The 27762-nt window shown below is 39.6% G+C and overlaps 1 protein-coding gene across 1 annotated transcript in view; it reads left to right on the top strand.

Moving 5' to 3' along the window:
* The window catches only part of LOC307154147 (uncharacterized protein), a 326478-nt gene that overhangs the window by 280789 nt on the left and 17927 nt on the right, over nt 1–27762 (top strand). The gene's annotated exons all lie outside the window — the stretch shown is intronic.

The raw sequence follows: 27762 nt of genomic DNA, 5'->3' as shown, positions 1-27762 counted from the left end.
CTCCCTGAACTGTTCATCATTCCTGTAGTTTCTAATTATATAGCTCTTTTGTCTCACCCTGAACTGTTTGTCATTTTTGTAATTTCTGGTTACAGTACTCTTTTTTCTCTCTCTGTATTCATTAATATGTTTATAATTGTTTTTCATGGCTTGTTTGTGGTGTTCTCTGTAAATTGCATTATTCCAATATTTGTTCTTCATGGCTTGTTTATTAATTTCCTTATATGTTTTATAATTATGGATTTTGAGTTTAGTCTGTTTTTTGATGGAACTCATTTCTTTGTGCCTTTTTGAACTGTAAGACTTTCGCCTTTGAGTCTTGTTCAGTTTTTTCAATTGCTTATTTAAGTCAGTTGGTTTTGAATATTGTTGATTTGGAGCTGACAATGCTATCGGCATAGATGTACTCGGTGAAAGCATATCAGGAAATGTTTTACTGAATGACACATCTTTATATCTGTCGGTATCCTGAGAGACGGAAGATATAACTTTGATTTTATACTGATTAGTCAAGTGGACTTGTTCATCAGTTGATGTGTCACTGTTAACGGTAGTCTCAGATAGTTGTTGAAATGTATCTTGGACTTGAACATCCAGTTGTGAGACATCGGCAGAACTGCATTGTTCTTTGTTTGACAGAGCTTCGTTCTCAAAAGAGGTGGATGGTTGCACATCTTGGACTTGAACATACAGTTGTGAGACATTAGCAGGCATGTATTGTTCATTGTTTGACAGAGCTTCGTTCTCAAAAGAGGTGGATGGTTGCACATCTTGGACTTCAACATACAGTTGTGAGACATTAGCAGGCATGTATTGTTCATTGTTTGACAGAGCTTCGTTCTCAAAAGAGGTGGATGGTTGCACATCTTGGACTTCAACATACAGTTGTGAGACATCAGCAGGCATGTATTGTTCATTGTTTGACAGAGCTTCGTTCTCAAAAGAGGTGGATGGTTGTACATCACGTTCAAGCTCACAGCAGTTTAGGGAGACTTCAGGACGTACACTTCTTTCAGTTATTCGGTTAATGAACGATACAGGTAACAGATCAAATTGTTGCTGGTCTCTCAAATCGAAACACCCTTGAAACAATAGCATCAGCCTCTCGATCAGGTCTTCTAAACGGAAGAAGGTCAACATCACGGCCGTACCAGTGCTTTCATCTTCAGGCATTCCATCTGCTGATCTGCAGTGAGAATCAAAATAACCAAACCTCCCTGAGCGATCTCTGAATACAGCGATACACGTGCATCCACACATCAGCAAAGCGTCACTCACATCAGCTCTGAGGCACTGCAGGGTATTCTCGAGGTTTTCATACTCGCCTAGGACAGGTGAATCTTTCAGAAATCCAACTCTCTGAGGATGTTTCAGGATGTTGTAGCAAGCTGAGTTGGTCTTAACTGTGCTTGGCAGCTCATCAAAGTTTAAAAAATTAGCCACAAATTGTCGTTTGCTCCACAGTGTTCGTTTGACACTAGTGTAAACTGCATCACCTTTCTGTAAAATGAGGTCTAAATCGAAACGGCGCAACTCATTACATTCATTATGGACAGCTAGGAACATTAAGGCATTGCAAGTACACTGACGGCCTCTGGAGTAAATCTTGTACCTAGAATTGCTTTGACAGTGAGATGCTGTAACAGACAGAACATATGGGTTTTCACCAACCATACCTGCTCCAGAAGTACTGCTACTGGTGCCACATGAAGCTTTTAGGTTTCTGCGCTGTTTCTGAGATTCACTCCTCTTTCCTTTTCTTGGCATGGTGATGTTTGAGCACTGGCAATCAAGCAAATATGTTTTAGGAATGGATAAAAATGTTTATATTTACTGATACTTGAAGTAGAACACAAAGCTAACACCTTTTATGTAACTTGATACACAAAAAGGTAAAATATTGTATATACAACAAGACAACAATGAATTAAATAATGTGAAGTTGATTAAAGTTGATTAAACAATTAGTTGATATTCCGACTTCAATTCCGACAATTTTCTCTCTCTGTATCTGTAGTTCACAGTTCTCACCTGGGTTCAATGATCAAGTTTTTTTATGGTCAAGTTTTTCAGAGGGTCAAGTTTTTCAATAGTCAAGTGTGTTTCTGGTTCATTATTTTCAAAGATGCGTGCAAGCATGCAGGTGCATTTTTGGATCACGCGTTGGGAAAAATCGCGGTTTGCGTTTGGGGTGCAGGCAAGCGAAGCAGCAAGCAGTGCAGCAGCGTTTTTTTGATAGCAGCCAGTTTTTTTGGGTGTTAAGAGAAAGAATAGAAAGGGCGAGAGATAGAGATTCAAGCGAGATAATGTTTGAGTGAAAATGGATATAAAGGGATAGATAGGACAGCACAGTAAAGGACAGTAAAGGGCACGCACAGAGAGAGAGACACACACACAGAAGAAAACAAGTTAATTACATTCTTTACAGAAAACAGGAATACAAATGTGAACTTAAAACTTCACTGATCAGAAAATTGTGATAATATAATAATAATAATACAATTATATTAAAATAATTATTGAATGATTACTTACTGTAAAGAGGGGAGACAATGTAATCACAAATAAATACAAAATACAGTAATCAACATATTTTCAACGTATTACTGAACTATATTTATGCAAAATTAACTGAATTTTTGGGTGATGATGCTACCCCAATAAATGTAAAAATTGTTCTTACGTAGATGTAAAACAAAGATGTCCAATCTACTGTGGAGGGGAAAAGAGAAACAAATCTCACACAAATCAAGCTGTTAATTTAAGCTACAAAACTTAGTTTTTACTCAACACATTTACACAAACTGCAAATGTCCTACAAATAAATAAATTAACCTTCACTCTAAATTCTACTAATGGGCAAATGTGTAAAATATCACAAAGTTATACATTGAATACTAAAACAGCAATGTGTATTTGAACCCTACAGGACCTGTATAATTGTGTATAAATCAATAAAAAGATAATGATTAATGTGTCTGATTAACATGTTGTGTGTGTGTGTGTATGTGTGTTACTTGCATTGACAGTCAAAGCAGCCTCAACCCTATGGATGAATGAAAATAAAAACAGCTATTGATACTGAATCATCAAAAACAAAAAGAAAACAAACCATGCAAGAGAGACATCGCTCATTTGTATCAGTGCAGTGAATGTGAATCAGTGAATTACCTTGAAATGAAGGTGCTGATGGCAGTGGGTAGTGGAGATAGTGGAGGAGATACGAAACCTAATAAGTAAATTAAATAAGTAATTTTGATCCCAAAAATGTTATTCAAATCTTAAATGCTTAATAAAATAGGTTATTCATATTCTGAAACATGCTGATGTAGATTGCCATTCTTATCTATTGTAAATGCAAATACGGAATGTGACAGTCAGTTAAAAAGATTACTTACCGCAATGGATGCAATGAACTGGCAAAATTTTAACAGACGTGTTCAGTCACATAAAAGAAACAGGGAGAAATAGGTCAGATAATACACAGGTATGGATGGACTGATATGTTTCTATTAATAAAAGTAACGTTAGCATTATTAGTTTGGCTTAGGTGACTTTTGCAGTCAAAAGTGCATGTTTTCTCATCGTGACTTACGCATCAACATGACAATAAGATGAATACAATGGCGTTTTTTTGTTTTTGTTTTTTTTTAACCAAAACTCACTTTAAAACGCCATTGATAAAATAACTTTTTTTATCGATCCCAGATGCTTCTTATCACAGAACGAGGCAGAAAATACATAACGTTAGTGATAAACACTAGGCTGTCGATTCGCATTGCATTTAATATACACTATTCTTAAGAAAATACGAGATGTCAAACTATATTCTGTCACCATCGTGTTTATTGTTTTCATGTTTCATCAGTAATAAGTCTCTATCAACTTTTTATTCAGCGTTAGCTTTATTGGAACGATTCGTGACTGATTCATGTGTTTTATGACTGACTTTAGTCTAACTTGTGGACTTTCAGCGCCCCCCGGCGTCGAGTATGAATGAAACCGCTTACCAAAAGCGTATCTTATGGCGTCCGCATTTCATATAATAAACAGGAACAAAAAGACCAATTTAATATCAAAATAACGAATACTAGGGATATAAGTGAATGTTTTTAACATAACGAACAAATTAGAGGGGAGACAGAAATCGTTACACAACCCTCCTCAAGACGAGAAGACATAATATGACGAGAGACATAATATCGTAATGCTTAATGGAAATTAACTATTATCCGTGATTCAGCAGTTATCTGCATTCAAATCGTTGACCCACACACATTTTAATGACCTCAGACATCTTTTCTTACTCACCCAACGCAAACAGCAGGCCTGGAAAATTCCAGAATGATCGCTCATTAGTTATGCAGCATTCAACAGTCTAATTGGCCAGCCGTTACATTCGTTTAAATACTAAAACCTAATACCATTATAATCAAGTTTAATTAGTCAAATTACATTTAATAGGGATTTATTTTAAATCTAAAATATTAGAATAAATAAAATTAATTAGGAGTTAAAAATATTCATAAGAACGCGCGCGTGCACACATAACAGGAGATGCCAGCCTCACACAGGCTTTTATTTCAAATAAAATTAATTACAAGTTAAATATTCATCAAAACGCACCTGCGACTTTTTTGCGACCCTTTAAAGCCACTGGGCATAACAAATGGGGGCTCGTCCGTAATAAAACACAGAAAGGTTTAATAGGCCTATTAATAAATTAGGCAACTAGACCAGTGGCGGAGCTAGACTTTTAAAACAGGGGTGGCAAAGGGGTGGCAAGGTATTATTTTGGGGGGTCAATATACAAAGTGTTAAATTACACTAAAAATAAATTATTTTCCACAAAATGTATATAGATTAAATTAAAGTTGTTTTTTTCCATTATATTGAGGTCTAGCCTATTTGACAACACAAGGAAAATTGCTTAAAGACGTCTAGACATGTTATGTTAAGTGCTAATAAATTGTATGTCTACACAAACTTACTTCAGTACATCTCTACAGTCACATCTACCATCTCCACGGTGGTTTTATTAAGATTAGTTCAATATGCTGCATTACACGTGCCAATATGAATAAGCATACCTAATGTCTGTGATTGTGGCTGAACATTTGCTAACGACATATTTTTGAGCATCTTCACACAGCCGTGACAGTATTAGTCAGGGATGCAAACATGTATGGTCAAAAAAGAGAAAGGTTATCGAAGCCCTTGCCCCACGGCAAATATCCAGATACTTACATAATTGTGATGAATTTAATCCTTTGTAAGTTATTATTTTGCAGTGTAAGATTATGGTTAACACCTTTAAAAATTACATAAATGTATTATTATGTATTTTTATTAAACTTAGTGAGTGTATAAATCAGCAGCAAAAAGTAATTCAGATTGGAAAAAAATCTGCAGTAATTTTATAAAATCTAAACATGTTAATAAAAACAAATTACTATTAGAACTCTTATAAAATTCAATCAGGCAATCATACATTTCACAATTTTATATTTATATGAATGTCAAGAATTCAGAAGTGTATATTTATATAGGCTACACTACACTACACAGAAATAATATACAATTCAATTATGCTTGTTTTAAATGTATTGAACAGGCTAGGTATAAAAAAATATAGGCTTTTAATAATCTTTCAGTGCGCAAAACCATGATAATATGAAACGCTTCAAAACAGAGCGCACAAAGCGCGTATGCGCATCGCGGGTGCAGAATGATGAGCTCAAAGCAACATGGAGTCACTCACAGCAAGTGCGCATTATAAGTTCACGGCACAAAGCGAAGAATGTCGAGCGCACAAATCCTAGTGTATAATGTGAATATATCATATTGGAGAGAGTTTTACCGTGCATCCTGCTGTAACCGGACGAGGCGCGCGCGCTGTTTGAATAACGTTACTGAATGGAGAATGATTGACAGCCGCAGAGGAAGGAGGGAAAACGAGTTTCCGTAAACTTTAATGATGTAAATAGACTTCTGTCCCTCACATTAAGCTATGGAATGGCTTCAGATGACTTTGTCACCCAAAGTCACCCAAACTGACGTGAAAAAAACGGGAGGCGCCGAAAAGCGCGCTGTTTGCATCCCTGATTAGTCAGTCAGTTTCACGTAGTAGTAATGCTCATTGAAGTATTAATGCTAAGCACTACAGTGCAACGTTTCCCTTACTTCCCGTTAAAACAGTACTTCGTTTAATTTAATACCAATAAAAGCCGTAAATACCAGCAAAACGCTCTTCATCGATCCTGTGTGTGCTGCCGCGTTATGTTTTGTTTTGGAGCACGAAGGAGCTGCGTGTCAGCTTAACCAATGAAAAGTGTAGCAGCAACAGCACGCTGCACGCTTGTGCGTGCTGCGTAACGCCGGTTTCACACTGCACGCATTAGCAGAGCATAAGCAGCGCAGGAGCAGTGCGTATGGTGAGCAGGAGCAGGACACGAGCGTTTTGCTTTCACACTGGCAGCGTTTGTCACGCGCGGCTGAACCGCAGCGTGTGTAGACAGAGTACTCTATTATCAGGGTAAGTTGGCATTGCTTTATTTCGTTTTCAAATACATTTAAGAGAAAAGACTTGTCAAGAAGCTTATTTTATTAATCATTTCATTTATATAACTTTGGATTCGTCTTTGTTTTTATTGTTCGGGCAACAAGTTTGTTTTTGGACATTTCTTTTCTTTTTAAATTTCTGTTGGTCATTTGAGTGACTGTTTAAAACACAATAGATATCATCAATGCGCTTTTGGGGTAAAACTGCGGTGTATTTTGGCCTTGATCAATGCGTGTCACTTTAATTAAGCGGCGCGTTAAAAAATAGACTGGGCGCCGAAACTATCGCGGCACTGCTGTTCCTGCTCTGCTCCTGCTACGCGCTGCCGCGCCGCTTCTGCGTGCGGTGTGAATGCACTCATTGATTAACATGGACGCCGAAAAAAATACGCGCTGCTCACGCGCCGCTGACGCTTGCGGTGTGAAACCGGCGTTAGGATGCATTCACGTCCGCTGGGAGATTTGGGAAATGTTCGTAAAAATCAAACAGTGTAATGTTTTCAGCGGGGTGGCAACAGGGGTGGCAAGGACTTCGTTTGGGGTGGCAACCCCAACTAGCCCTCTGGCTCCGCCACTGAACTAGACACGTTAGAAGTCAGCAAAAGGGTAATAGGAAATCCATGTAGATCGGTTTTAATCATCCGTAATTAATTTAATACAAAAATTGCAAATTTAATGCAAATTATTTTAAATAAAAGTCATTACAAGTTAAAAATATTGATTACAATAAATAAAAATAACTAGCCTACCAGTTAAATGTATGTATCAAAACCATCAAAACGCGCCGCAACACACACAGACCGCGCAGGAGATTCGCGCACCCAGAGTCCGTTAAAAGTGCACAGTCACAGTAACAATGGGGGCTCATCCATAATAAAAAACGGAAATGTTTAATTAGGAAACAATTAGACAAGTTAGATGTCAGCAAAAAGGGTAATAGGAAATCCGTGTAGATCGGTTTTAATCATCCATAATTTAATTAAAAAAAAATTGGAGGCAAAACAGATTTAATAGGGATTTATTTTAAATAAAAGTCAAGTTAAAATATTTATTACAATAAATAAGAATTAATCAAGTTAAAAATATGAATAACAATAAAATTAATTATAAGTTAAAAATATTAATCAAAGTGTGCACTCCGGTGCACACACACACAGAGCAGATGCGCGCAGCCAGAGGCTGTGCAAAGCCTTTTATTTTAAATAAATTAATTTCAAGTTCATTCATTACAAGTACAATTCATTACAATACATATACATACAATTCATTACAAATTAAAAATATTTATTACAATAAATAAAAATAATTACAAGTTAAAAAAAAAAAAAAAAATCAAAACGCGCCCGTGAACTCACAGACCGCGCAGGAGATGCGCGCACCCAGACTCCGTTAAAAGGTCGTACCATCACAGTCCACTTCATTGCGCAGGAGGACTCCGGAGACCGCTCAAACAAAACCAACTACAGATAGAGGTGAGATGTAAAGATATAGAATGTATGATTGTTGAGTTAATTTCACAATAAATTATATTAAATTAATTTTAAATATTAAGACATTCCAATAATGTAAGTTTTACACTGATAGGAAAGTCTCTGACAGGGAAATATGGGTTACCCTGATAGGACAGTCTCTGCCAGGGGATGTGTTTTTTTTTAAAATACTGTATTAACATTTCAAAAAAGAAACAATAACAAACAAAACATTTTCAAGTTAAAAAAGAAATCCATGTACTGTCAGAATCTTTACTTCACAATAAATTTTATCAATGACTTTTAAATAAGAATTTATTTATTTATTAATGTTATTTATTTACTTATTCATTTAAAGTCATTGATAAAATGTTTTGTGGAGTAAAGATTTACCTCAAAAAATGAAAAACTGTCCTGTCAGAGAGTGAGAAAAAGTTCTCTGACCAGACTTTTCTCTTTTTTATTTACTTCAAACCGAGAATTACTCTCTTTTTTTTTACTTCATACTTTACATATAACATAAATAAATACATTTTTGTTAAGTATGAAGTAAAAAATAATAATAATTCTCTCAGTTTGAAGTAAAAAGAGGGGAATCCTGTCAGAGAGATTTTTTTCACTGCCTGAGAGGACAATTTTTTTTTTTGGTAAATCTTCACTTCACAATACATTTTATTAATGACTTTCAAATAAGAATTTATTTATTTATTAATGTTATTTATTTACTTATTCATTGAAAGTCATTGATAAAATGTTTTGTGGAGTAAAGATTTACCTCAAAAAATGAAAAACTGTCCTGTCAGAGAGTGAGAAAAAGTTCTCTGACAGTACAATAACTTTTGGAACTTGAAATTGTTTTGTTGTTGTTGTTTTCTTGCACTTGTGTAGTATTTACATGTATTTTATAAGGGTTTTCACTACATTAAGGTGTTATAATGAGTATATTGAAGTAAATTAAGCTGCATTTAAATTCTGGGTGACAGTTGAGAGCTCAAGTTGCCATGGCAACTTTGGCATGAAGATGTGCCAGGGTTGCCACGGCAACTCAAGCTCTCAACTGTCACCCAGAATTTAAATGCAGCTTAATTCATTTAAATTGTGGGTGATAGTTGAGAGCTTGAGTTGTGAATTTTTTTTAATAGATAATCTTTATTACAAGTATTCTTAAGCATTTTGTGTACTTTTCTCTTACCCTTTAGATGGCAACACAGAGCCCATACAGTCGCCCAGCACCAATCCGCTGCAAATGCGTTAGTACAAGAAAAACATGCAGAGCAGTTGCATTTTCTGCTGTTGGGAAAAAAATAAAAATAGAATCGCTTAAGGTGCGATCAAGTAGCGCCTTAAGCGATGGGAAAACCGTATACATTTCTTCCAATAACAATGAGCGACCCGATTTTGAAGAGGGGGTGACATACTTTTTAAAAAACATAACAATTGGCAACCGGTATGGGCGACAAAATTTATATTTCGGCCGGGGATCCACCAAATTCAGGGCAGCACCACTCCTTATCAGCGAGGAACAGGAAAAGGCTGCCAAGGACGCCCTATATCCTCCATCAGTCCAAGTCACAGGAGAGGAGGAGGACATCTTTTCCCAGGGAGACTTTCTAAGTCTTCAAGGGCAGGTGGAAAAAGTGAGTTATTTAAATGCCATTACTGAATATCTTCTGCATTCCTCTGATGCTTACATGAATATTAAAATAAAGTATAAGGTTTATTTACTCACCCTCATGAAGTTGAAAACATAAAAGCAAATGACATATTAATATATTTTTTAAAGGCATCACAGCAAAGTTGGAGATTCCATTAATGTGACAACATTAATCAAGATAACTGAGAATCTTTACAAAAGCGTTTAATTTTTCCATTGGCTAGAAATAATAATAAAAAAATACAACTGAACCATAAAAATAATACTCACACAACCATCTAGATCAGTGGTTCCCAAACCTGTCCTGAAGGCACCCCAACACTGCACGTTTTCTTTGTCTCCCTAATCAAACACACCTGATTCAACTCATCAGCTCATTAACCCATGTGATAATGAGCTGATGAGTTGAATCAGGTGTGTTTGATTAGGGAGACAAAGAAAATGTGCAGTGTTGGGGTGCCTTCAGGACAGGTTTGGGAACCACTGATCTAGACAACTCAGCCACGGTCCCAAAGCTGAATGAGGGTAATTTGACCTGAATTACCTACCTCTAACGCAGTGGTTCTCAATTCCAGTCCTCGTGACCCACTGCTCTGCACATTTTGTATATTTCTCTTATCTGACACACTCAGTTCAGTTCATGGAGTCTCTCCTAATGAGCTGATGATCTGGTTCAGGTGTGTTAAATAAGGGAGACATACAAAATGTGCAGAGCAGTGGGTCACGAGGACTAGAATTGAGAACCACTGCTCTAACACAACAGAACTATTGGGCTATTGTTCTGCAGATACAAGCGCTGAGGATGGCAGAAGTCCAGGGAAGCCCGGTGCCCGTTCTGGATCTGTCACTTAGATGTGGCCAGAAGCTCCTGGACATTTCACTGTGGAGGGAGGAAGCCTTGAGTGAGCTCTACCTCGGAGATGAGGTAGAGCTCACACATCTCAAGGTGTTCGTCTGGGACAGTGGAAATGGGAAGATGAATTCTTCGAACTACACCACTGTGAAGGTACACAATACAAAACACATTAGCTGCTTCTCTAGAACTGGGGATGCACAATATTGGATTTTTGCCAATATCCAACATTTAAAAAACAAAAACAAAAATTGCCAATAGTCAATGCTGTTATACATCTCTCTTTTATATATATATATATATATATATATATATATATATATATATTCATTTACAAGTGTTATGTTTCAGAGTCAGACCATTAAGTCAAATCAGACTTGTGACTTTATGACATCAATTACAGCTTAATTAATTCTTAAACATGCATACTGTAACTTAATGTTACTTATAGTCTAACAAGAACAGCACCCCTAAATAAAGCACTAGGACCCTGGGGAAGCTCTTGCTGGATCACACACCTGTTAAACACCCAATAAAAAATTTTATCAACCTATTCCTATAATTGTAGCATTAACCAATATCACTGATGTATAGCATTTAATTCATACATTCATTGTGCTTTTAAGGAGATCTAAACCTGAATGTAAATTGTTTTTTTGTTAACATCCAGACCGTTGAGAGGAAGGAGGAGACCGCTGAGGTGCAGGTGGTAGGGGTCTCAGAGGAAGACGGCAGCATAACTCTGCTCTGTGAGGACTTCACAGAGTTCGCCGTCCCAGCTGACCTCTACCATGGCAGTGTGGAGGATCTCATTGACAAGCTGCCGGTGCACCTAAAAATAAATCACGTCAAAAAACGTGTAATATCAGTTAATTTCATGGATGAAGAGTAAAAATCAATTTAATCAGTGTTAGTTAGTTTAGTTTATTAATTTTTTTTTGTTCAACTTATTAGTTAAATCAGTTTTTATTAAATAGTAGTTCAGTTAGTTTTCATTTAGTTGTAGTAGTTCAGTAGTATGTTAATAAGTTAGTTTAGTAATAAGTTAGTTTAGTAATAAGTTAGTTTAGTAATAAGTTAGTTTAGTAATAAGTTAGTTTAGTGTTTATTTGAAAGTGTTTTTGTTTTTATCGTTTTTGTTTCATTTTTAACTTTTGTAAATGTTTTTGTCATGTTTTAAATTTTATAAACTCTTTTGTGTTCAAAAAGTTGTTTGTGTGATATTTTTTTAAACATATGCTTTTAAAAATTACCTCAATAATTGGTCATGTCCAGCTGTGGAGCACATGCTAGCTTTAGCACTAACATCCTCAGCCTTTCACAAAAGAGGAAACAAAAGCCCTTGTTTATGTTCTTTATATTTTCCATAATCAACATTCATATAATATATATGTATTTTATTTTTCTCTTACCCTCAGGATAGAAACAAAACATTAACACTGTTAACGTACTGTAATGTCCTTCGCTGTGACTAATTTTCCAGATACAGAGAGTGAGGAGTTGTCGTCACGGTATAGAGCCCCTCCCCTCGATCCGCCATGTTGGCAGGATTCCAGCGGCAAAACAACATTGTTTACGTGTGTTGTTAACTCGGTAGTAGAGGTTTTCGCAATTCCGCACTGTTTTACCATGCCTGGAAGTAAAAACTGCTCCAGTGTTTGTCACAAGAAGCCAAGCGCCGACATTAGGCATTTCTCAATAGCAAGTACGCAACGTTCGGACTTCAATGCCAAGTCCAGCTCAGACTCCCGAGGGCGCGCGTCACTCAGCTCGCTCTGCTACTCCGGTTATCTCTGTATGTACATTTTAAGCAACAATAAAACGAAATATGTTATAAAACACTACACTTCCTCTTTTCGTTTTCATTTAAAGAAATCTTAAATACCACAAATGTGGTTCAGGCAACGCATATTATTATATTCACTACATGTAACGTTAGCATATTTATAACAAAACATTTTTTTAAATTGTTCTTTTCGTTTACATTTTTAAATTTTAAACTTATTAATATGGTTCAGGCAATATATTATTTGTACTCTGAACATCACTGTAATAAAATATATAAAAAAATGCAAAACTAAACCCTGTCTCTTTTTGTTAAATTTCAGTTTTATCAATAATAGCCATTATAAAAGTAGCCTATAAGTAAAAAGTACAAGAAGCTATACAATAAGAAATAAAGCAAACAATTCAGTCAAACATACAAAGTCAGCGCTCTAGTCTAACGTTACAACAATGGTATAGTTAAATAGCCTAAATATAAAGTTACGAAATTTCACTTAGCCCTCAGTTTGGCCAGGGAACAAGATTCACAAGACCAAAGATCGCCCGTTAGGTCAACACAAGACGAATTATATCTCATGTTATATCTTCTCCAAATACCGCTGTTTTGCGCTTGGTGTGAGCTTGTTCATGTAAGGTCCCTTTTCTTTCGCCTTATCTTTTTGCATTGCTTTACTTTCTTCCTTTTCTTTTTCGTATTCGTATATCAGTCTCTGTCCCGCCGAAATAATAAATAGCCTAATAAATGCGCAAAAATTAAAGAGTTTTGGAATGTTTAGTCGCGCTTCTGTGAAGTTCTGAAGGCGTTGCCCCTGACAACCGATAGCGTTTCCTACCATCATGGCCGACCAGCTCAGACCCCGCCCAAATCAACCCAAGTCGGCACGTGACTCCTCACCTCCTCACTCATACACAAATATAAAACTTAACACAATAACTGAGATTATATATACGTTCATGCATTCAAAAGCACAATGTCGTTTGTCAATTTTTGGTTAAAATCGACATTTCTTAAAAGATCGATAATGACTGAATTTTAATCTGGTGTTACATTACTGAACGAATCAATCAGCTTTTTGAATCAATTGTTTGATGATTGAATCAATGACTCGCTGCTTAGTTAATGAATAAATTAATTAATTATTGAATAAATAAGCTGTTTGAATGAATCTGTTGAATCTCAATGACTCACTCAATAAAAGTGACTTGCTGCCACCTAGCGGCAGTTTTAATTTCACATTTAAAGTATAGTTTAAATTATTTAAAAACTGAATTTTTCGACGTTATGTTTAAAACAAAGCATTATTAATGAATTATTAATAGCTATCAATTAGGTCATTATTACCATCTAACTGAAAAAGCATCATTATTGCCGATTATTGCTCTGGATATTGTAATAATGAATAACGTCGATTAAAACAATATTAAACGTTTTTTTTTTTTGTGATAGGGAAATTTCATTCTTGTATGACAAGAACAAGACCAGACATTGATATTTTAGTAGCATGACAAAACAAAAGAATTATTCATTCATTTCTTACTTGCATATTACTTTTCCATGAACGAATTGACGGTATCCAGTCGGAGTGTGTCTGACTGACTGACTGGTTGAGGTGCAGCACTGGTCGTGAACGCGGCAAAAACTCCCGCGAATCCTTATCTTCATCGATAACTAATCTAAACTCATCTGATTGGGCATTGCATCATTAGATCAACAGAGTCGTGTGTGATTGGTTGTAATGCTCAACGCTGGGAAAAAAGTATAATAAAAAGTAATCTTGCGTGAGCATCTATAACGGTTACTGCAATGGCGCAACACATTTAATTTATTTTTACATTTCACTTAAAGAGTGACAATCGTAATAGATTAATAGATTGACTGTGTGGGGGGAATGTTTTACCCCCTTGTAGAATATGCATTTTATCTAGGCTATCTATCTATCTATCTATCTATCTATCTATCTATCTATCTATCTATCTAATTCATAGACTTATGAACTCTTAAACTCATAAATTAATAAACTCTGAACTCTTAAACTCATTTAAACTTATAAACTCTAAACTCAAAAACTTGTACTCTTATAAACTCATAAACTCAAAAACTTGTACTCTTATAAACTCATAAATATAAACTCTAAATTCATAAACTCCGAGTAAACATCAAACTACTTAGCAACCACCCAGAACACCCTAGCAACTGCTTTACTAATTTAAACTTCAAACTATTTAAACTTTAAACTAATTTAAACTTCAAATGATTTTAAACTTTTTCAAACTTTATGGTCCAAACTTTCTCAAGCCAACTTAAAGTTTGTCTCGACGAACTTTTTAATCTAGTTAAGTTGGCTTGAGAGAGCCAACATATTGAAATCCTATTTAAACTTATTATTAAGTTGGCTTGAGAGAGCCAACATATTGAAATCCTATTTAAACTTATTATTAAGTTGGCTTGAGAGAGCCAACTTACTGAAATCCTATTTAAACTTATTATTATTATTAATCTTCTGTTAAAAACTGTTGACTCAAACTCGTCCTAGAGCTTTAACTCTACATACTCCAAACTCGGCTCAGACACTCAAACTGATCTGAAGTTAGTTGCTATATCTTTTCAGACTGATCGGACTTACGGTTTTCCTAAAAATGACGATCAAAACTCGGAAAAACTCCCATTGACTTACATTAGGGAGTTCTAAAAAATTCAAATTTAGATTCAAACTGACCAACCGACGAAAATTCAAATCAAAATACCTTGAAGACTAAACCAAACTGCCGTTCTATATACTATATGAGCCATTGAGACTCATTTAAACTAATGCACTCTAAACTCATACACTTATAAAGTAATTAACTCATGAATTCATAGACTTATGAACTCTAAAACTCATAAATTAATAAACTCTGAACTCTTAAACTCATTTAAATTTATAAACTCTAAACTCATTTAAACTTATAAACTCAAAACTCATTTAAACTTATAAACTAAACTCAAAAACTTGTACACTTATAAACTCATCCATTTATACACTTATAAACTCTACACTCATAAACTCTGAGTGTGTGTGTGTGTGTGTACACACACACACACACACACACACTCTAAACTCATTTAAACTTATAAACTCAAAAACTCGTAAACTACTTTAAACTTCAAACCACTTTAAACTTATTAAGTTTAAAGCTTCCAGCTCCCAAGCAACTCCATAGCAACCAAACTTGAGTACCCTAGCAACCGTTTTGCAAGACCTATATCTCTGTATCAGAACATCATATAGAGATGAGGTTTGGCTCTTTTGACTCATGCTAGCAAACAGCACTTCCAACATGCTACACATGCTAGCAGTGAATAGCTACATGCTAATAGCGATTAGTTAAGTGTTAAATCATTCTAAGAACTCTATAAAAACTCCAGAGTAACCATCTGTGACAACTACCAACCACCTAGTAACACCATATCAACCGCCCTGAATACCTTAGCAACCGCCTAGCAACCACCCAGAATACCCTAGCAACCGCCTATCAACACCATAGCAACCACCCAGAACACCCTAGCAACCGCCTAGCAACCACCCAGAATACCCTAGCAACCGCCTAGCAACACCATAGCAACCACCCAGAACACCCTAGCAACTGCCTAGCAACCACCCAGAACACCCTAGCAACCGCCTAGCAATACCATAGCAACCACCCAGAACACCCTAGCAACCGCCTAGCAACCACCCAGAACACCCTAGCAACCAACCAGAATACCCTAGCAACCACCTAGTAACACCATAGCAACCACCCAGAACACCCTAGCAACCACCCAAAACACCCTAGCAACCAACCAGAATACCCTAGCAACCGCCTAGCAACCACCCAAAACACCCTAGCAACACCCTAGCAACCACCTAGCAACCACCCAGAACACCCTTGCAACCGCCTAGCAACACCCTAGCAACCACCCAGAACACCCTAGCAACCGCCTAGCAACCACCCAAAATACCTTAGCAACCGCCTAGCAACCACCCAGAATACCCTAGCAACCGCCTAGCAACACCATAGCAACCACCCAGAACACCCTAGCAACCGCCTAGCAACTACCCAGAACACCCTAGCAACCGCCTAGCAACACCATAGCAACCACCCAGAACACCCTAGCAACCGCCTAGCAACCACCCAAAACACCCTAGCAACCAACCAGAATACCCTAGCAACCGCCTAGCAACACCATAGCAACCACCCAGAACACCCTAGCAACCGCCTAGCAACCATCCAGAACACCCTAGCAACCGCCTAGCAACACCATAGCAACCACCCAGAACACCTTAGCAACCACCCAAAACAGCCTAGCAACCAACCAGAATACCCTAGCAACCGCCTAGCAACCACTCAAAACACCCTAGCAACCACCTAGCAACCACCCAGAACACCCTAGCAACCGCCTAGCAACACCATAGCAAACACCAAAACACCCTAGCAACTGCCTAGCAACATCATAGCAACCCCCCAGAATACCCTAGCAACAGCATAGCAACCGCCAAAACACCCTAGCAACCGCCTAGCAACACCCTAGCAACCCCCAGAATACCCTAGCAACCGCCTAGCAACAGCATAGCAACCACCAAAACACCCTAGCAACCACCTAGCATCACCCTAGTAACCCCCCAGAATACCCTAGCAACCGCCTAGCAACAGCATAGCAACCACCAAAACACCCTAGCAACCGCCTAGCAACACCCTAGCAACCCCCCAGAATACCCTAGCAACCGCCTAGCAACAGCATAGCAACCACCCAGAATACCCTAGCAACCGCCTAGCAACACCATAGCAACCACCCAGAACACCCTAGCAACCGCCTAGCAACACCATAGCAACCACCCAGAACACCCTAGCAACCACCTAGCAACACCATAGCAACCACCAAAACACCCTAGCAACATCATAGCGACCACCCAGAATACCCTAGCAACAGCATAGCAACACCATAGCAACCACCCAGAATACCCTAGCAACCACCTAGCAACACCATAGCAACCACCCAAAAGACCCTAGCAACCGCCTAGCAAAAAAACGTTCTGGTCCAAACTTTCTCAAGCCAACTTAAAGTTTGTCTCGACGAACTTTTGCATCTAGTTATTATTATTATTATTAATATTATTATTATTCTTCTGTAAAAAAACTGTTGACTCAAACTCCTCCTAGAGCTTTAACTCTACATACTCCAAACTCGGCTCAGACACTCAAACTGATCTGAAGTTAGTTGCTATATCTTTTCAGACTGAACGGACTTACGGTTTTCCTAAAAATGACGATCAAAACTCGGAAAAACTCCCATTGACTTGCATTGGGGAGTTCTAAAAAATTCAAATTTAGATTCAAACTCACCAACCGACGAAAATTCAAATCAAAATACCTTGAAGACTAAACCAAACTGCCGTTCTATATACTATATTAGCCAATGAGACTCATTTAAACTAATGAACTCTAAACTCATACACTTATAAACTAATTAACTTATAAACTCATGAATTCATAGACTTATGAACTCTTAAACTCATAAATTAATAAACTCTGAACTCTTAAACTCATTTAAACTTATAAACTCTAAACTCATTTAAATTTATAAACTCAAAAACTCATACACTTATAAACTCATCAATTGATACACTTATAAACTCTAAACTCATAAACTCTTGAGTGTGCGTGTGTGTCTGAGTGAGTGTGTGAGCGAGTTAGTGTGTGTGTGTGTGTGTGTGTGTGTGTGTGTGTGTGTGTGTGTGTGTGTGTGTGTGCGCGTGTGTGTGTGTGTGTATCTAACTTATTTATCTATCTATCTGTCATGAACTTCAAACTACTGTAAACTACTTTAAACTTCAAACCACTTTAAACTTCTTACGTTTAAAGCTCCCAGCTCCCAAGCAACTCCATAGCAACCAAACTTGAGTACCCTAGCAACCGTTTTGCAAGACCTATATCTCTGTATCAGAACATCGTATAGAGATGAGGTTTGGCTCTTTTGACTCATGCTAGCAAACAGCACTTCCAACATGCTACACATGCTAGCAGTGAATAGCTACATGCTAATAGTAATGAGTTAAGTGCTATATCATGCCAAGATCATGCTAAGAACTCTATAAAGACTCCATAGTAACCATCTGTGACAACTACCAACCACGTAGTAACATCATAGCAACCACCCAGAATACCTTAGCAACACCATAGCAACCACCCAGGACACCCTAGCAACCGCCTAGCAACCACCCAGAATACCTTAGCAACTGCCTAGCAACACCATAGCAACCACCCAGAACACCCTAGCAACCGCCTAGCAACCACCTAGAATACTCTAGCAACCACCTAGCAACACCATAGCAACCACCCAGAACACCCTAGCAACTGCCTAGCAACCACCCACAACACCCTAGCAACCGCCTAGCAACCACCCAGAACACCCTAGCAACCACCCAAAACACCCTAGCAACCAACCAGAATACCCTAGCAACCGCCTAGCAACCACCCAAAACACCCTAGCAACCACCTAGCAACCACCCAGAACACCCTTGCAACCGCCTAGCAACACCCTAGCAACCACCCAGAACACCCTAGCAACCGCCTAGCAACACCCTAGCAACCACCCAGAACACCCTAGCAACCGCCTAGCAACCACCCAAAATACCTTAGCAACCGCCTAGCAACCACCCAGAATACCCTAGCAACCGCCTAGCAACACCATAGCAACCACCCAGAACACCCTAGCAACCGCCTAGCAACCACCCAGAACACCCTAGCAACCGCCTAGCAACACCATAGCAACCACCCAGAACACCCTAGCAACCGCTTCCAGCTCCCAAGCAACTCCATAGCAACCAAACTTGAGTACCCTAGCAACCGTTTTGCAAGACCTATATCTCTGTATCAGAACATCGTATAGAGATGAGGTTTGGCTCTTTTGACTCATGCTAGCAAACAGCACTTCCAACATGCTACACATGCTAGCAGTGAATAGCTACATGCTAATAGCGATTAGTTGAGTGCTAAATCATGCCAAGATCATGCTAAGAACTATAAAACTCCATAGTAACCATCTGTGACAACTACCAATCACCTAGTAACACCATAGCAACCGCCCAGAACACCCTAGCAACCGCCTAGCAACACCCTAGCAACCACCCAGAATACCCTAGCAACAGCATAGCAACCACCAAAACACCCTACCAACCACCCAGAATACCCTAGCAACAGCATAGCAACCACCAAAACACCCTAGCAACCACCTAGCAACATCATAGCAACCACCCAGAACACCCTAGCAACCGCCTAGCAACACCATAGCAACCACCCAGAACAACCTAGCAACCGCCTAGCAACACCTTAGCAACCACCAAAACACCCTAGCAACATCCTAGCAACCACCTAGAATACCCTAGCAACCGCCTAGCAACACCCTAGCAACCACCCAGAATACCCTAGCAACCGCCTAGCAACAGCATAGCAACCACCCAGAACTCCCTAGCAACCGCCTAGCAACCACCCAGAATACCCTAGCAACCGCCTAGCAACACCATAGCAACCACCCAGAACACCCTAGCAACCGCCTAGCAACCACCCAGAATACCCTAGCAACCGCCTAGCAACACCTTAGCAACCACCCAGAACACCCTAGCAACCGCCTAGCAACCACCCAGAACAACCTAGCAACCGCCTAGCAACACCCTAGCAACCACCAAAACACCCTAGCAACATCCTAGCAACCACCTAGAATACCCTAGCAACCGCCTAGCAACACCCTAGCAACCACCCAGAATACCCTAGCAACCGCCTAGCAACATCATAGCAACCACCCAGAACACCCTAGCAACCGCTTAGCAACACCATAGCAACCACCCAGAACACCCTAGCAACAGCATAGCAACCACCCAAAGCACCCTAGCAACCGCCTAGCAACCACCCACAATACCCTAGCAACCGCCTAGCAACAGCATAGCAACCACCCAGAACTCCCTAGCAACCGCCTAGCAACACCCTAGCAACCACCCAGAACACCCTAGCAACCGCCTAGCAACCACCCAGAACAACCTAGCAACCGCCTAGCAACACCCTAGCAACCACCAAAACACCCTAGCAACATCCTAGCAACCACCTAGAATACCCTAGCAACCGCCTAGCAACACCCTAGCAACCACCCAGAATACCCTAGCAACCGCCTAGCAACATCATAGCAACCACCCAGAACACCCTAGCAACACCCTAGCAACCACCCAGAATACCTTAGCAACTGCCTAGCAACACCATAGCAACCACCCAGAACACCATAGCAACCGCCTAGCAACCACCTAGAATACTCTAGCAACCACCTAGCAACACCATAGCAACTGCCTAGCAACCACCCAAAACACCCTAGCAACCGCCTAGCAACCACCCAGAACACCCTAGCAACCACCTAGCAACACCCTAGCAACCACCCAGAACACCCTAGCAACCACCTAGCAACACCCTAGCAACCACCCAGAACACCCTAGCAACACCCTAGCAACCACCCAAAATACCTTAGCAACTGCCTAGCAACACCCTAGCAACCGCCTAGCAACACCCTAGCAACCACCCAGAACACCCTAGCAACCACCCAGAATACCCTAGCAACCGCCTAGCAACACCATAGCAACCACCCAGAACACCCTAGCAACCGCCTAGCAACCACCCAAAACACCCTAGCAACCGCCTAGCAACCACCCAGAATACCCTAGCAACCGCCTAGCAACACCATAACAACCACCCAGAACACCCTAGCAACCACCCAGAATACCCAAAACACCCTAGCAACTGCCTAGCAACCACCCAGAACACCCTAGCAACCAACCCAAATACCCTAGCAACCACCTAGCAACAGCATAGCAACCACCCAGAACACCCTAGCAACCACCCAAAATACCTTAGCAACCGCCTAGCAACATCATAGCAACCACCCAGAACACCCTAGCAACCGCCTAGCAAAAAACTTTCTGGTCCAAACTTTCTCAAGCCAACTTAAAGTTTGTCTCGACGAACTTTAGCATCTAGTTATTATTATTATTATTAATATTATTATTATTCTTCTGTAAAAAAACTGTTGACTCAAACTCCTCCTAGAGCTTTAACTCTACATACTCCAAACTCGGCTCAGACACTCAAACTGATCTGAAGTTAGTTGCTATATCTTTTCAGACTGAACGGACTTACGGTTTTCCTAAAAATGACGATCAAAACTCGGAAAAACTCCCATTGACTTGCATTGGGGAGTTCTAAAAAATTCAAATTTAGATTCAAACTCACCAACCGACGAAAATTCAAATCAAAATACCTTGAAGACTAAACCAAACTGCCGTTCTATATACTATATTAGCCAATGAGACTCATTTAAACTAATGAACTCTAAACTCATACACTTATAAACTAATTAACTTATAAACTCATGAATTCATAGACTTATGAACTCTTAAACTCATAAATTAATAAACTCTGAACTCTTAAACTCATTTAAACTTATAAACTCTAAACTCATTTAAATTTATAAACTCAAAAACTCATACACTTATAAACTCATCAATTGATACACTTATAAACTCTAAACTCATAAACTCTTGAGTGTGCGTGTGTGTCTGAGTGAGTGTGTGAGCGAGTTAGTGTGTGTGTGTGTGTGTGTGTGTGTGCGCGTGTGTGTGTGTGTGTGTATCTAACTTATTTATCTATCTATCTGTCATGAACTTCAAACTACTGTAAACTACTTTAAACTTCAAACCACTTTAAACTTCTTACGTTTAAAGCTCCCAGCTCCCAAGCAACTCCATAGCAACCAAACTTGAGTACCCTAGCAACCGTTTTGCAAGACCTATATCTCTGTATCAGAACATCGTATAGAGATGAGGTTTGGCTCTTTTGACTCATGCTAGCAAACAGCACTTCCAACATGCTACACATGCTAGCAGTGAATAGCTACATGCTAATAGTAATGAGTTAAGTGCTATATCATGCCAAGATCATGCTAAGAACTCTATAAAGACTCCATAGTAACCATCTGTGACAACTACCAACCACGTAGTAACATCATAGCAACCACCCAGAATACCTTAGCAACACCATAGCAACCACCCAGGACACCCTAGCAACCGCCTAGCAACCACCCAGAATACCTTAGCAACTGCCTAGCAACACCATAGCAACCACCCAGAACACCCTAGCAACCGCCTAGCAACCACCTAGAATACTCTAGCAACCACCTAGCAACACCATAGCAACCACCCAGAACACCCTAGCAACTGCCTAGCAACCACCCACAACACCCTAGCAACCGCCTAGCAACCACCCAAAACACCCTAGCAACCAACCAGAATACCCTAGCAACCGCCTAGCAACCACCCAAAACACCCTAGCAACCACCTAGCAACCACCCAGAACACCCTTGCAACCGCCTAGCAACACCCTAGCAACCACCCAGAACACCCTAGCAACCGCCTAGCAACACCCTAGCAACCACCCAGAACACCCTAGCAACCGCCTAGCAACCACCCAAAATACCTTAGCAACCGCCTAGCAACCACCCAGAATACCCTAGCAACCGCCTAGCAACACCATAGCAACCACCCAGAACACCCTAGCAACCGCCTAGCAACCACCCAGAACACCCTAGCAACCGCCTAGCAACACCATAGCAACCACCCAGAACACCCTAGCAACCGCCTAGCAACCACCCAGAACACCTTAGCAACCACCCAAAACACCCTAGCAACCAACCAGAATACCCTAGCAACCGCCTAGCAACCACTCAAAACACCCTAGCAACCACCTAGCAACCACCCAGAACACCCTAGCAACCGCCTAGCAACACCATAGCAACCACCCAGAACACCCTAGCAACCGCCTAGCAACCACCCAAAATACCTTAGCAACCGCCTAGCAACACCATAGCAACCACCCAGAACACCCTAGCAACCGCCTAGCAAAAAAACGTTCTGGTCCAAACTTTCTCAAGCCAACTTAAAGTTTGTCTCGACGAACTTTTGCATCTAGTTATTATTATTATTCTTCTGTTAAAAACTGTTGACTCAAACTCGTCCTAGAGCTTTAACACTACATACTCCAAACTCGGCTCAGACACTCAAACTGATCTGAAGTTAGTTGCTATATCTTTTCAGACTGATCGGACTTACGGTTTTCCTAAAAATGCCGATCAAAACTCGGAAAAACTCCCATTGACTTACATTGGGGAGTTCTAAAAAATTCAAATTTACATTCAAACTCACCAACCGACGAAAATTCAAATCTAAACACCTTGAAGACTAAACCAAACTGCCGTTCTATATACTATATGAGCCAATGAGACTAATTTAAACTAATAAACTCTAAACTCATACACTTATAAACTAATTAACTTATAAACTCATGAATTCATAGACTTATTAACTCTTTAACTCATAAATTAATAAACTCTGAACTCTTAAACTCATTTAAACTTATAAACTCTAAACTCATTAAAACTTATAAACTCTAAACTCATTTAAAACTTATAAACTCTAAACTCAAAAACTCTAACACTTATAAACTCATCAATTTATACACTTATAAACTCTAAACTCATTAGCTCTGAGTGTGTGTATGTGTGTGTGTGTGAACACACACACACACACACACACACACACACACACACACACTAAACTCATTTAAACTTAAACTCTAAACTCATTTAAACTTGTAAACTCAAAACTCGTAAACTACTTTAAACTTCAAACCACTTTAAACTTCTTAAGTTTAAAGCTTCAAGCTCCCAAGCAACTCCATAGCAACCAAACTTGAGTACCCTAGCAACCGTTTTGCAAGACCTATATCTCAGTATCAGAACATCGTATAGAGATGAGGTTTGGCTCTTTTGACTCATGCTAGCAAACAGCACTTCCAACATGCTACACATGCTAGCAGTGAATAGCTACATGCTAATATCAATTAGTTAAGTGCTAAATCATACCAAGATCATGCTAAGGACTCTATAAAAACTCCATAGTAACCATCTGTGACAACTACCAACCACCTAGCAACACCATAGCAACCGCCCAGAACACCCTAGCAACTGCCTAGCAACCGCCCAGAATACCTTAGCAACCGCCTAGCAACATCATAGCAACCACCCAGAACACCCTAGCAACCGCCTAGCAACACCATAGCAACCACCCAGAACACCCTAGCAACCGCCTAGCAACCACCCAGAACACCTTAGCAACAGCATAGCAACCACTCAGAACACCCTAGCAACTGCCTAGCAACCACCCAGAATACCTTAGCAACCGCCTAGCAACACCATAGCAACCACCCAGAACACCCTAGCAACCGCCTAGCAACCACCCAAAACACCCTAGCAACCACTTAGCAACCACCCAAAATACCCTAGCAACCGTCTAGCAACCACCCAGAATACCCTAGCAACCGCCTAGTAACACCCTAGCAACCACCCAGAACACCCTAGCAACCGCCTAGCAACACCATAGCAACCACTAAAACACCCTAGCAACCGCCTAGCAACCACCCAGAACACCCTAGCAACCACCCAGAACACCCTAGCAACCACCCAAAATACCATAGCAACCGCCTAGCAACCACCCAGAACACCCTAGCAACCACCCAAAATACCTTAGCAACCGCCTAGCAAAACCCTAGCAACCACCCAAAATACCCTAGCAACCGCTTAGCAACACCCTAGCAACCACCCAGAATACCCTAGCAACCACCTAGAAACACCATAGCAACCACCCAGAACACCCTAGCAACCGCCTAGCAACCACCCAGAACACCTTAGCAACAGCATAGCAACCACTCAGAACACCCTAGCAACTGCCTAGCAACCACCCAGAATACCTTAGCAACCGCCTAGCAACACCATAGCAACCACCCAGAACACCCTAGCAACCGCCTAGCAACCACCCAAAACACCCTAGCAACCACTTAGCAACCACCCAAAATACCCTAGCAACCGTCTAGCAACCACCCAGAATACCCTAGCAACCGCCTAGTAACACCCTAGCAACCACCCAGAACACCCTAGCAACCGCCTAGCAACACCATAGCAACCACTAAAACACCCTAGCAACCGCCTAGCAACCACCCAGAACACCCTAGCAACCACCCAGAACACCCTAGCAACCACCCAAAATACCATAGCAACCGCCTAGCAACCACCCAGAACACCCTAGCAACCACCCAAAATACCTTAGCAACCGCCTAGCAAAACCCTAGCAACCACCCAAAATACCCTAGCAACCGCTTAGCAACACCCTAGCAACCACCCAGAATACCCTAGCAACCGCCTAGCAACACCATAGCAACCACCCAGAACACCCTAAACTAAACTAAATTAAACTTCAAACTATTTTAAACTTTCAACTAATTTAAACTTTAAACTAAATTAAACTTCAAACTACTTTAAACTTTCAACTATTTTAAACTTTAAACTAAATTAAACTTCAAACTATTTTAAACTTTAAACTAATTTAAACTTTAAACTAAATTAAACTTCAAACTATTTTAAACTTTAAACTAATTTACACTTTAAACTAAATTAAACTTTAAACTACTTTAAACTTTTTCAAACTTTATGGTCCAAACTTTCTCAAGCCAACTTAAAGTTTGTCTCGACGAACTTTTTAATCTAGTTATTATTATTATTCTTCTGTTAAAAACTGTTGACTCAAACTCGTCCTAGAGCTTTAACACTACATACTCCAAACTCGGCTCAGACACTCAAACTGATCTGAAGTTAGTTGCTATATCTTTTTAGACTGATCGGACTTACGGTTTTCCTAAAAATGCCGATCAAAACTCGGAAAAACTCCCATTGACTTACATTGGGGAGTTCTAAAAAATTCAAATTTACATTCAAACTCACCAACCGACGAAAATTCAAATCTAAACACCTTGAAGACTAAACCAAACTGCCGTTCTATATACTATATTAGCCAATGAGACTAATGGGCTCTATGCACGCATCACTTCCGCATTGGCGTGAGGATGTTTGGACATTTCCGGTTAACGGAAGAAAACATTAAACACTGGCAGTCGACATTTACGATGGCAGAGACGAAGTTCACAAGGTGTTTGCTGGAGTTGCCGAAAGTGTCTGTTAACGATATCCGGAGGATCGTCCGGGCATCCAGTACGACACCACGTAGCAAATTAGATAAAGGCTTTAAATTTTACGTTTCTTCATTTCTTTGCAACTTTGAAGGTAATTTGCTAACGCTAGCTAGCCAGAGCTAGAAGTCTAGCTTTGGTGTTTTAAGTCATGACTCCGTCCTGCTTCAGGTTAATCATGCTTTAAATAAAGTTTAATTATATACCTCTCACTTCGTGTGTTTGTACTTTTATTAAAGTATCAGGTAAAAACAGGGCAACAAATGAGATATCTGTGAGAGCCCACTGCTACCGCTCAATGAAGAAGCTAAAGCCACCACACCAGCTGAAAGTAGGACTAGATTAAGAGACACGTTCAAAGTTCTGTTGAACTTGTTTAAGGTTCCGTTCAACAAAAGTTTGACTCGTTACCACATTTCAGCTTTGATTACAATTTCTAAGAGCCACCTTTATGGTTTTCACGAAAGCTGAACAGTGGTAGCCTAATACAGAACAGGGTAGCTGAGTGGGAATTGCCATGCTTTGTTGTTGGGTCTGTTAAACAAATTGGAGTTCGGTTTAAAATGTAAACAATAATGAGTTTATAATAATTACTACTTTTGCCTGACTTGATGACTGCAAAGACAGTAAAATATTCCACTCAGCTATTCTTCAAACTGCTGTTGTTCTACTCAAAACTGTCCTGTCATCTTTACTTCATTCTTTATAAACATAAGGCCCAACTTCCTTGTTTTTGTACTTGATGTTTCTACTCTTCAAGAGGAATTAGGAGCAAAACCTGAGCAACTCTTTGCAACACTGCATTTCGATCGTTGCTTTTACCTTACCTAAACATAACGTACGCATGCCAGTTATGTATCCACCACCTCCAAAACTCCGAAGCTGCTGCCAGATTATGATGTTCCAAGGACACAAGTTTCCTATTGTGTATCAACAACACTCAATAACAGTTTATGTGTTAATCACAAAATTTATTCCCTAACAATTTGACAACAGCTACTTGTGAAGTAGGCTATTCAACCAGCCCGCTTGCTTTCCGTGGCTGAGCAGTGTGCACCCACCCACTTCCTTATTTGGGTTTTGGGTTGCCAGGTTTTAAGACAGAAAGTTTTAGGCTAAATTGAAAGGAAGTAAATGTGTAGGGTGTATTTCATACACAATCTGGCAACCTGGGAAATGTCAGACTAACAGAAAAAAATTATGGATCCGTGATTTTAAAATTAAGTTTGATGGTCATGCAAATTAAGAGAGTTTTCTGTGCAGTATACACAAAAAAGTTCAGTGTACACCAATAAAAAGAAGAAAGAACTGGT

The sequence above is a fragment of the Squalius cephalus genome, assembly GCF_949319135.1.
Source record: "Squalius cephalus genome assembly, contig: scaffold_54, whole genome shotgun sequence".
Lineage (NCBI taxonomy): Eukaryota > Metazoa > Chordata > Actinopteri > Cypriniformes > Leuciscidae > Squalius > Squalius cephalus.
Note: the sequence above shows the minus strand (reverse complement) of the source record. Positions and strands in the feature narration are given on the sequence as shown.